We start from the raw sequence: 13,297 nt of genomic DNA on the forward strand, positions 1-13,297 counted from the left end.
CATTGATTACACTAATTTAAACGTCGTCGGCTCAGTGTGTAAAACACTATGTAATTTTTCTACGTACATGTAATCTACATACATTACATCTATGTAAAAAATATTGTTACGTTGAGTTCTTTGGAGTTCTTAAAACTCAAAGTGGTTCTCATTTGAAATCTCACATGTATATATAGGGAGGGATAATTTGAGAATCTTGTTGAGTTTTAAGAACTTAAAAAATTCATTATTAACCAGACATTTAATTAAATAGATTAAATTATGTTGTTTAGATTAAATGTGATTAAAAATTTAAGTACGAGAGAGAATAAAGATTTACAGTGATTACACTAATTTAAACGTCCGTTACACTTATGTAAAAAGTCGGCTCATTGCGTAAAAAATAATGTAATTTTCTACGTACATGTACATATATGTAAAAAAAATTGTTACGTTGAGTTCTTAAAACTCAAAGTGGTTCTCAAAATAAATCAATTATATATATATATATATATATATATATATATATATATATATATATATATATATATATATATATATATATATATATATTGAGGCCGGACTAGTCAAGTTATTTGATTCCGGGCCATCCATATTATTTGAGTCTAGGCCAGCCTTGAATTTTTTTTTAAAAAATAAAGACTGTTTAAACCCAAAGAATGAGAAATCGTTTACAAAATAAACGTAAAGATAAAGAAAGTCTAAGAAATAGAACTCCCACAAGACCAAGCCCAGGCACAAATAAATTTTAAACAAAAGAAAACTGAACATTAAGCCCAAAATCCAACCCTACCATCTGGTCAATGTTCGAATACAACAACAAACGGGGTTTCCATTGTGTGTTGGCCATTGTGTGACTTACTGACCTTTAAGGTTTGTCACATAACTCAGAACAGAAGTTGAGAAGCAAGCGGATGAATTTGAAATCGTTTAGGCATGAAATCGATTGATTGATTGGGCGTTGCCGATGTCTGCTGAGGCCTGAGGTTCGGAACTGACTTGTGTGAGTGCGAAATCGATTAATCAAAATAGTCAACAGAAGCAACCAGAGGCCAGGTTCGGCAATTCACATTCACCATTTTGTATATTTTATTTTTAATTTGGTCGGTTAGGGTTTAGAATTATTGTATGACCCGACCCAAACCGGATTGTGATGTAACACAAAGTGTACATCTTATTGCATCGAATTATCCTCATATTTATGCCGAACTCCATGCAAATTCATTGTTTTAGGTACTTATTTGTGTTGTTTGTGAATTTGCTGGTCCGGGCGCCCGCCCAATAAAGAAAACATGAAAAGATGGCGTTTCGGAAGCAAAATGCAGCAATCTGCCAGACCTGCACGGGCACCTGCACGCCCATGCACGACCGAGCGTGCCCGTGCCAGCCCGTGCAAGCCCGTGCCAGAACAGAGAAATCTGACTTTTTGGTCAGATTAAAGCAAGGAGTTGCCTTTCCACATTTAGGCACGACCGTGCGTTCCCGTGCACTTGCCCGTGCCAGACGTCCCGAATACATAAATACACCTCCATTATCTCCATTTCAAGGGTGGAGCCTTAGGGGAATTTTCTGACCAATTGGTTAGAGGCACTCCTTTCCGGTTCCATCACCACTTAGGACCAATTGGTTGAGCAGTTTCTTCTTCAGTACTTCCCACCCGATAAAACTGCAAGATACCGGGCAAACATCACTGGTTTCCGTGTTGAAGATGACGAGTCACTTCATGCTGCATGGGAGAGGTTCAAGGGCTTGTTGAGAAAATTCCCTCATCACGGTTTGAGTCGCGGACTTCAGTGTCGTACGTTCTTTGATGCTTTATCCGGAGCGTAGAAGCAGGCCGTTGATCAGGTTGCGGGAGGAGATTTTGATAGGTGTACCCCGAATGAGGCGTTGTATATTCTGGAGCGAGCCTCTAAGAAGAGTTTTGCATATAATCCACCTCGTAGTATTCCTTCCACTAAGGGTGTTCATCATGTCGATTCTAATACTCTTGTTTCTGCCCAGTTAGAAGCCTTGACCAAAAGATTTGACCAGATGCAATCTAATCTGGCTAAGTCTAGCTCTCGTTGTGGGGTGTGTGACGGGAAACACCAGACCAGTCAGTGCCAGCAGTCCATGGTGGTGGAGGATGTTGACTTTGTAGGTCGCCAAAACAATGCCTACAGCAACTCCTATAACCCGGGATGGAGTAATCACCCCAATTACAGCTGGAAAGATGGTGGTGGCTCTCAAAATCAGAGTCAAAATCAAAAGCCACCAGGGTTTGACCGAAATCCAAATCATCAGAGTCAACTCCAGAACCAATCTTACAAGCAGAGGCCTCAGTTTCAAGGTTCCAGCAGTAGTGGTCAGTCCAGTGGAGGGTCTAGTGTTGAAAATCTTATGACCCAGCTTTTGTCTAAAACGAGACCTCAAACAAACTGGCTGAATAAAGGAACCTGAAGATTGATGAGACTCTCCAGAGACACGATCTCGAGTTGAGGAATCAGAAAGCGTCCATTCAGACCATCGAGAATCAGGTTGGACAGATTGCTCAGCTCCTCTCTGCGAGACCACAGGGTAGCCTTCCGAGTAATACCAAGATTAATCCGAATGCCGAGGCTAAGGCGATTACCCTGAGGAGTGGTAGATCCACCATTCCTGTTGATGCACGGTTCCCACACCAAAACCGATTGCCGATGAGATCGAGACTTAGACTCCTGGTGAGGTGCACCCGAGGGTAACCCCAGAAAGTACCGCACAAACCAGTGAGACAGTTAGGACTTATGTTCCTCCCATTCCATACCCAGGCCGTTTGAAGAAGCAGAAGATGGAAGAGCAGTACAGGAAATTGTTAGAGCTTTTTAAGCAGCTTCACATCAATCTTCCGTTTCTCGATGCATTGAAAGAAATGCCTAAGTATGCAAAGTTTCTGAAAGAGGTCCTCTCGAACAAGAAGAAATTAGAGGAGCTTTCTTGTGTGACTTTGAATGACGAGTGTCCTGCCGTCCTTCAGAATAAATTGCCCAAGAAAATGCCGATCCGGGCAGTTTTACCATTCCATGTTTGATCGCTAGTTTGTCGGTTAGTAATGCTTTAGCCAACCTAGGTTCTAGCATAAACTTGATGCCTTATTCTATTTTTGCAAAGTTAGACCTAGGTGAACCTAAGCCTACTCGCATGAGCATTCAGCTTGCCGACCGCTCGGTGAAATACCCGAGAGGTATAGTTGAGAATATGCTTGTGAAAATCGACAAATTTGTGTTTCCTGTTGACTTTTTGATCTTGGACATGGATGAGGATAAAAATGTACCACTCATCTTGGGTCGTCCTTTCTTAGCCACTGCTAGAGCTCACACTGATGTCTGCACCGCCAGGCTCATTCTTAGAGTTGGAGACGAGGAGGTGACCTTTGATATTGGGAGATCCATGCGCCACCCACATGATCATGATGACGTGCTCTACATTGATACTATCGATTCTTGCGTTTGTGAGCACATACAGGACACGCGTGAAGAGAATTCTTTGGATACTCAGTTGTGTTTTAGAGAGGTTTCTGACTTGGTCAGTGGACCTCTGATTGAGGAGTTGGTCTGTGGTGTGGACCATGAGCCTCCTAAGTGTTTAGAGAGGATTGAGGATGTTGATCGCGTTGCCGGGCCTAAGGCAAAACTTTCTGTTGTGGACCCACCATCTATCGAGCTTGGAACTCCCGTCTCATTTGGTGTATGCCTTTTTGGAGGATGGGTCCCGCTTTCCTGTTATCATTTCTGCGAGTTTGTCGAGCGAGGAGAATGTGAAGTTGCTCATGGTTCTGAAGAGGCACAAGCACGCGATCGCTTGGAAGATCATGGTTATAAAAGGGATCAATTCATCCTTTTGTACCCATAAGATCTTAAAGGAGGAGGAGTTTAAACCCGTGGTGCCGCACCAACGGCGTCTCAACCCTAATATGCAAGACGTTGTGAAGAAAGAGGTCATCAAGCTTCTCGATGCTGGATTGATTTATCCGATCTCTGATTCCCCATGGGTGAGCCCGGTGCAGGTCATCCCGAAAAAGGGCGGTATGACGGTTGTTGTGAATGAGAAAAACGAGTTGATTCCTACACGTATCGTCACAAGATGGCGAGTTTGCATTGACTACCGCAAACTCAACGATTCCACGAGGAAAGATCACTTTCCACTCCCCTTCATTGACCATATGTTGGAGCGACTGTTGGGAAAGATGTTCTATTGCTTTCTTGACGGTTTCTCGGGATACTTTCAGATCCCCATCTCTCCTGAGGATCAGGAGAAGACGACATTCAAATGTCCCTATGGCACATTCACCTACCGGCGGATTCCCTTTGGACTGTGTAATGCCCCAGACACGTTTCAGAGATGTATGGTGGCGATTTTTCATGATATGATCGAGGACTCCATGGAGGTTTTCATGGATGACTTTTCTGTTTTCTGGAGTTCGTTTGATCACTGTTTGAAAAATTTGGAGAGAATGTTGGCCCGATGAGAGGAGGCCAACCTTGTTTTGAATTGGGAGAAATGCCACTTCATGGTGAAGGAGGGCATTGTGTTAGGGCATAAGATTTCACAGGCAGGGCTTGAGGTTGATCAAGCCAAAATTGATACCATTTCGAAGCTTCCACCACCGAATTAGGTGAAGTCTATTAGGAGTTTTCTCGGTCACGCAGGATTTTATCGGCGATTCATAAAGGACTTTTCCCAAATCGCCCGCCCGATGACGAAACTCCTCGAGAAAGATGCTCCGTTCGTTTTCTCCTCCGAATGTCTTCGGGTGTTCGAGCTGTTGAAGAAGAAATTGGTGAATGCCCCCATCATGGTTGCCCTCGACTGGTCCTTTCCCTTCGAGTTGATGTGTGATGCAAGTGACTTTGCAGTCGGGGCGGTTTTAGGTCAAAGGTGGGATAAGCATTTTCACCCAATTTATTATGCAAGCTGGACACTGAATGATGCGCAGGAGCACTACACGACCACCGAAAAGGAGCTCCTTGCTGTTGTCTTGGCATTCGATAAATTTTGGTCTTATCTTGTCCTTTCTAAGACCATTGTGTTCACGGATCATGCAGCCCTTCGTTATCTTTTCAGTAAACAAGATGCGAAGCTGAGACTTATTCGTTGGATTTTATTGCTGCAGGAGTTTGACATTGAGATCCGTGACAAAAAGGGTGCTGAGAATGTCGCGGCCGACCATCTCTCCCGTCTTGAGTGCTCAGCTTCATCGGAACAAGTGGGGGTTCACATTGATGACCGTCGTTTGAGTCATGCAAAAACCTAATTAACCTAAACAGCTAGGGTAAGTTAGGTATCGTATCCACCAGGAGTATGTGGTCAGTGTGAAGTGAAATCAATTTCTAAACTTATGAAGTAATTCAATTAAAGTGTTGATCACACTAGCAATTGGTTTATATGTTGTAACAAGTAAGCAAGTAATCACGTGTTCAATCAATTAACAAAGACAAATCACACCCGGGAATCCAAGTAATTAACCTAACATCAAACTCATGCAACTTAACAGATTAACAATCACTGATTAACACCGATTGACTAACTAGACAAACCTTAGGCATCAACGCTTACTAACACATGGCACTGGTTATCAAACAGTCCCTGCCAGTGTGACTCAACTAAGGGAAAGCGTATGCTTCATCACATTCAACTAGTCAAAACAATCCTATAAGCAATTATCATAGCAACTGGCACAATAATTGTTCTGATCGAAATAAACCTAAACCGACTGAGTGCACAATAATACTAGACATCAATACTCATAGATTAATCAAAGATCATTAAAATCAATTCATTCTAAATACATGAGAAAAACTGAAAGATACAATACTCTACATCCCGGGTATGACTCGAATAAACTAGCCGCGCATCGGCATCTCTCAGGCCTCGGTTATGATCTGGTAGGCCATGTAGGACACTTAGAGATGATTGGGGATGTTCGGGACTTGCTCTTCTGCTCTGTAAATCGCTTGGAAGGTGAAGAATCACCTCTAGGGTCGTCCAAATGTGTTATATAATAAAACCCTAACTTTCACGATTCTGGGGACCATCGCGTAGCGCGATGGCCTCCTCTCCTGGTCCATCACGCTACGCGATGGACCAAAAGTCAACGCAGTCTAAATTACAGGGCATCGCGTAGCGTGATTTCCCACCTTCAACACCCATCGCGCTACGCGATGGGCCTCTTTTCTTAGCAACTTCGTTTAACTGCCTCGGTAAGCGTGCTGGACATCCCGGGTCTTCATTCCATGCTCATACAGGTCCAAATTAAGCGCGTTAAGTACTTGTGACCTGAAACACAATAAACATGTATGAAGTACCAAAGTTCCTAAAATAAACGAGTAAAACAAATACGTTAACCCAAATAAATATGTACAAATAAACCGAACATCACACATAAATGACAATTTCCCACACGAGTTCCTCATGCATATCGAGACGCGTGATGAATATCATCCTTGGTTCGCTGACATTGCGAATTTTCTTGCAAGTGGGATCGTGCTTAAGGGTCTTAGTCACCAGAAAACGAAGAAATTCTTTTCTGATGTTAAGCACTACTTTTGGGAGGATCCTTACTTGTTTCGTGTTGGTGCCGATCAACTCATGCGTAGGTGTGTGTATGGTGACGAGGCTCGAAAGATCTTGAGACACTACCACGAGGGCCCGACCGGAGGACACCATGGAGCTACATCCACGGCGAAGGTCTTTGATGCCGGTTTCTTCTGGCCAACCATCTTCCGGGATGCTCATGATATGGTGCAGTCTTGTGATGCTAGCCAAAGAGCGAGCAACATTTCATCACGAGACGAGATGCCCCAGCGACCGATTCAGGTCTGCGAGGTTTTCGATGTGTGGGGCATCGACTTCATGGGACCTTTCCCAACTTCTTTTAACTACCGTTACATCCTAGTAGCCATTGATTATGTTTCGAAATGGGCCGAGCCGCAAGCCTTGCCCACAAATGATGCTAGGTCGGTGGTGAAATTCTTGAAGAAGTTGTTCTTCCGCTTTGGTGCCCCCAAAGCACTGATTAGTGACCGAGGGACATATTTCTGTAATGCCCAGTTGGAAAAGGCATTTTCCTGGTATGGTGTCCATCATCGCTTCTCTACACCATATCACCTGCAGACGAGCGGGCAGGTTGAGGTCACGAATCGGGGCATCAAGAGGATTTTGGAGAAAACGGTTAGTCAGAACCGTAAGGATTGGTCCGAGAAAATGGATGACGCACTGTGGGCTTTCCGTACCGCCTACAAAATACCGATTGGTACGACACCATTTAAATTGGTGTACGGGAAAGCGTGTCATCTCCATGTCGAACTCGAGCATAAGGCATATTGGATATTGAAAAGTGCAAATCTTGATCATGCATGCGCGGGTAAAAACAGGATAGGTCAGTTGCATGAGCTTGAGGAGTTGAGAGGCCAAGCTTATGAGAAATCGCGGATTTACAAGGAGAGGATCATGACGCCCGGTTGAAGGACCACAAACAATTCCAAGTGGGCGATCGTGTTTTGCTTTATAATTCTCGCCTTCGTTTATTCCCTGGGAAGTTGAAATCCCGATGGTCCGGCCCCTTTAGTGTGAGACAGGTGTTTGATTACGGTACCGTTGAGATTGGCCATGAGGATGGACGCATCTTCAAGGTAAACGATCACCGTTTGAAACACTATTTGGGTGAGCCGGTCGAGACAGTTCTGGAGGTTGTTGACCTCCACCCCATGATCTAGTATGGGGAGTGTGAGTCTAGCTATCGACTCCGTCAAAATTTAACATGTTAGGAACTTTGTAGATTTTTGCGTGTTTGTTTCGTTCTTGTTTGTTTTCGAAGAGTTAAGCTTACCATTGTTTCTTTTCGGTTTCATTCTTTGAGCGAGAGATGTCAAGTTAGGGCTCATAATGGTCAAAATCGGGAACCATTTTGGTTTGGATTTGAGTGGAGTCCTAGTATGTTCGCAGAATGGAAATTGGTGGGTCAAAACGACCTTGCACGGTCAGCCGCACGGGCCTGCACGGCCATGCGCATGACCTTGGGAATCGTGCATGCAGATTTAACAGAGGTTTTATACCCTACCTACCACCATTCTCATCCATTCCACTCTCGCCACAGCCGATTCCGACCCCCTAGCCCCCTAATAACTTGTTCTTTACCGGATTTTCACACCAAAGTTATGCTTACTCTTCCATTCCATCTTCATTTTCCTTGTTCTTGCAGTTTTTAAGGATTGCTCTTGAAGGAATTGGGGCTTTTACAACCCTAAAACTTTTGGGTCTGGTTTGCCCTAATTTCTTGTTGTAGTGGTTAGTTTTAAGGTTGTATTTGACTATTTTGGGTTTGATTGCGTTGATTATGGTCAATGGGGTTATTTTCCGGCGACAAACCGCCGCCGACACTGTTTCTGCAGAACCCGTACGACCGCTGGCATGGGCACGCACGGCCGTGTGTGGTCGATTTTCCGACAGCCACTTCCCGATTGACCAGTCTGTTTTCACCAGCCCCCTGCATGGTCCTGTCGGTCCGCACTGCCTTGCACTGCTTCTGGCATGACCATGCCAAATAATCAATCGACCCATTTTTAGTTTCCTTTTGTTTATGTGTTGTGCTGATTGCTATCCTTTTTGTCAGATGTCGAAAGTCGCGGTCATCCATTCTGCCAGTTCGCAGGCAGCAGCGGCCCGAGCAAAGACGCCCACCGCCGGCTCGGTGAGTTATGGGCTAGAAAAGACAAAATCGTCATGGGACGTTATCCTTTCTATGAAACGCTCGAGCACATTAATCAACGCGAGCGTTTCAATGCTTTGCTCACTGAGCCATGGCGGCGTCTTTTCACTATCCGTCGCCCAGTCTACCTCGAGCTCACCATGGAGTTTTTAGCTTCATTCTTTATGTACCCTTTGATTCGTGACCCCCATGACAACAATTGCTCGATTCAGGTTGGGGGTAAGTGGTACCTTCGGTCCCTTTCCACCCTCGCCAGCACTTTGGGGTTATATACAGATGAGGAGATAGAAACGGTGCCGATCATCGAGGTGAGACACGAGTTCTGGAGTCGGGTTACTGGTGTGCAGCACGATGGCCGATCATCAAAGGCCACCCTCCTACTAGACCCGCTTCACCGCCTCCTGCACCATTGCATATTACACTACATTAGAGCCCGCGGTGATAGCGTGGGTAACGTCGTGACCCGGGACCTTTTTCACTTGTACTGCATCATTGATGGTCATGACTGTAACCTTGGGTATAGTATGGTGGAGTGTTTTAACTGGGCGGGTGGTTCCACAGCGGGCAGCTTCATCTGCGCGGGTATGCTCATCACTGAGCTGGCCCATCAGTTAGGTGTGATGGATCTGCCGGCTTCTCGCCGGTTGACACGTGTGGGTTAGGGGATTCCTGTAGGGATGACTCAGCTCCGCTCTAGGAGGATTGTGCGAGTGGCCAGGAACCAGACTCGGTTGGTCGATAGGCGGGGCTGTATTTGGGACCCATTGCCCCTGCCCGAGGACGAGCACATGCAGGACCAGCCACCACCGCACCAGCATAAGGACCTGAAGCCGCTAGACTACGAGCATTTATGGGAGAGGTTTGATCAGTTTAACCTCAAGCAGGAGCAGTTCCAGGTTACCCAGCAGCTGCTCAGGGCAGAGTAGATCGATCAGCGGGGCCTGATTGACTACACCGCGGACTACACCCGCCGAGGCTTCGAGTGGATTTACGCGTGCCCGGGGAACGGGGGTCCGGGCGCCTGCCAAATAAAGAAAACATGTAAAGATGGCGTTTCGGAAGCAAAATCCAGCAATCTGCCAGACCTTCACGGGCACCTACACGACCGTGCGTGCCCATGCCAGAACAGAGAAATCTGACTTTTTGGTTAGATTAAAGCAAGGAGTTAACTTTCCACATTTAGGCACAACCGTGCGTGCCCGTGCCAGACGTCCAGAATGCATAAATACACCTCCATTATCTCCATTTCAAGGCTGGAGCCTTAGGGGAATTCTCTGAATTTGCTAGAAAATTATTGTGTGTGTGTTAGAAAGAATTCAAGGCTTCCATCTTGTGTGATCATCCTTTCAAGTAGCAATCATCATTCATCTTAGTTTGCAATCTTTTGTTCTTAACAATGATTTGTAAGATTACTTTGATTTTGGTTGTTGTATTAAGCCTTATGGGCTAAATACTCTTGTTACTTAGATTATGTTGAAACTTTTGCTTATGTGATATTTATCTATGCATGATTTTGGCAAGTTGGTGTTCTTCAATTTTATGACATGTTCTTGAATAGAGTTTAATGGTTGAATGCTTGTTTTAATTCCTAATCTTGTTAGTTTGATAGATGCTTAGCCATAATATGTTGGAAAACTATGTGTTGAGTATTTGTTTATGAACTTAGTTTGTGTATGCATACTTTGTTTATATCACTAAGTTAGGAATGACTAGTGGAAATTAACTTGGTTATGAATTTTAACAAGTATGAACCCTATCACTTGATATTGGAAAATTGTATGGTGATAACATAATTCTTTGAATTGGTTGATGTTTGATAGAGATTAAATCCATAATCCTTAGTTTATATTTTGCTAATTTAAAAGACTCATGTGTTTAACTAGTGTTCTTGGACTTGTCTATTTTACATGATTTTAGGTGGCTAGTTTGTTGTTTTCATGCTAGCTTTCCTTTAATTGTGAGATTAGGTAGTTTTGACAAACGCTAATCTATGGTTAATAACTTGATGAATACCCATCATGATGTTTTGTTGTTAGTATTAGGTTGCCTTGATTGGAATTTGATATTGATGCTTAATACATGATGTTTGCCATTATCATTATCATTTTGTCACTAAGTTTAAGTGGATGCATAGTCTAAGTAGCTTGTTTGGATTGATTGTTAGTTGTATTTTATTTGCTTTGTTATTGTTGTATGCTAGTTTAGTTACTTGAAAAATTACTTAGATTGCTTGTTTGGTTAAGTTAATTACAAAGATTTAGTATCAAAAGTTAGCCGTGTCCATGGATTGACACTCAGTTCTTACCGATACTTTGCTACAAACGATAGGTACACTTGCCTTTCGTGTGTGGTTTGGTTGTTAGTGAAAACCATTTTTAAAACCCGATTTGTGTGAAGCTTTTATTCAAAGTATATATATATATATTCGCACACGTCAGATTGCCAACTCGAAACTTAGAAGTAGGAAAAAAAATGGGTCTCGTGAATTTTGGTCCATCCATGCTAGATGTTGAAGATTCGCCACTGCTAATTGTTGCACCCCGACTTAGAGCCTAGGAGTGTGACCATAAATTGATACCTGTTTTGTAAATACATAAGAGTTGCAAGTTTATTTTAGATGAAGACTTTAAGTTATAAAATATTAATTTACATTCAAAACTTACTCGGGAATTTAATACCCGAGTATTCGGTTTATAAAATATTGTTTCATAATGTTACAAGGATATTAATTATCAAAATAGAACCATCTTTGTAACGCGAACTTCTAACTCCATCATGACTCTAAATCCTTGCTACAAATGCCTTACTTAATTACCTGCAATGTGGGGGAAGATATGTCAGCGATGAGCTGGTGAAACATTGACTGGCTCTAAAAGATTCTATAATAGTCGTTAAATACAAATATAGTTTTCCGCTACAAACTCAGCAGGAACGCCTGTCATTCCCAGGAATTGTACCACTACCCTAGAGGCATGTAACATCCTAAAATTTTAATGTTGAATAAAGAAAGTTATGTTTAGTGATTTCGCGTTATTGATTAATTAATATCGTGTAAGGAGCGGATCATGGACTTAGATTAATTGAGATGGGTTAAATGAGAATGGGCCTTAGGTCCATGGGCTTAAGGGATATAAATATCCCCTAAACCCTAAAACATCACTCATTCCATCTTATTCTCTAACACTCCAAAACACACCCACACCACACACACCGCCGGCGGCCGAGGGAGAGGAACGAGCGTGATCCGAGAGAGAGTGAGCGATTAGTTGTGATTAAACAAGTTAAACGAGATCCAAACAAGCACAAAAAGGTATGATTCTTGATCTTTGAAGTTTAAAGATCCAAGCTTTATAGTGTTTATACGACCGAAAACGGTTGGGGAGCGTAGTGGGTGATGTCGAACCATAACAAGGGTGTTAAAATCGCCAAAAATGCTTGATAGAAACCAAACAGCGGCTGAACTGGGCAACTTCGCCTTCAAAGCGATAACTTCGCCTTCAAAGCGATAAGTTCGCCTAATTGATAACTTCGCTTACGGCCAAGTTCGCCTAACTGGTAACTTCGCCTGAGGCCAAGTTCGCCTAATTGATAACTTCGCTTACGGCCAAGTTCGCCTAACTGGTAACTTCGCCTGAGGCCAAGTTCGCCTAATTGATAACTTCGCTTACGGCCAAGTTCGCCTAACTGATAACTTCGCCTAAAGCTAAGTTCACTTAAGGTTTAACTTCGCTTAAAGCTAAGTTCGCCTAAGGTTTAACTTCGCTTAAAGTCAAGTTCGATTAGGAAATAAATTAAAAACCTAATGAAAAATGTGTTAAGACAGTTAATGGAAATAAAATTTTTCCAAGCTGACCTGGCAGCTCGACCCCAGCCATGGGCTCTGCCCCTTGGACACTGCTAGGGGCTGCCGCCCCTAGACCCCGCTGCCAGGGGCGCTGCCCCCGGACCCCGTTCGTTGTGGGTCATATAAAGATAGAAATGCAATATGAGAAGTGATTGTTAATTGATACGTATACTTGTTATACAGTCAACCGTGCACAACTGAAGAAAGGGATTACGATTAACGTTGAACGTAACCGTGTTCAGGTGAGTTTCTAGCCCCATTTATGTGTCATGCTTTCGGGGCTGTGTGCATACTCGATATGTTTGTTAATACGCTTATCCTAAGAGATAAGTGTATGCCTTATGTGAATGATGTGATATGTATGAATGATTGCTTGATGGTACGTGAACGATCTTCGGATATTGCACGTACTGTCAGGTTGTAACGCTATGTATAAGGTAAGTATGATATGTATGCTTATGTGTATGAACGTAATAAAGTTAATAAAAGAAGGAAATGATGGTTGTATGGTTATATGGTTACGAAAAGGGTACCGAGCCCTAATAATACTCGAGGTATGATGTATGGTTGTATGGTAACGAAGAGGGAATCGAACCCTACTAATATTCGAGAACTAGGGAACCGAACCCTACTAATATTCGAGGAAAGAGGGACCAGACCCTTATAATATCTGTGATGTTAGGGACCAGACCCTTATAATATCTGTGATGTTAGGGACCAGACCCTTA

The 13,297-nt window shown here is 43.3% G+C and overlaps 1 non-coding gene across 1 annotated transcript; it reads right to left on the reverse strand.

Moving 5' to 3' along the window:
• Positions 1-1,673: 1,673 nt before the first annotated feature.
• Positions 1,674-1,778, reverse strand: LOC143597481 (small nucleolar RNA R71). The gene has a single exon (XR_013146918.1). It is a non-coding gene; the product is annotated as a small nucleolar RNA R71 (small nucleolar RNA).
• Between the last annotated feature and the right edge of the window lie 11,519 nt (positions 1,779-13,297).

Source organism: Bidens hawaiensis, unplaced genomic scaffold, assembly GCF_021521415.1.
Source record: "Bidens hawaiensis isolate Kalapana, Puna unplaced genomic scaffold, B.hawaiensis_p1.1 tig00048347_1, whole genome shotgun sequence".
In the NCBI taxonomy this organism is placed as follows: domain Eukaryota; kingdom Viridiplantae; phylum Streptophyta; class Magnoliopsida; order Asterales; family Asteraceae; genus Bidens; species Bidens hawaiensis.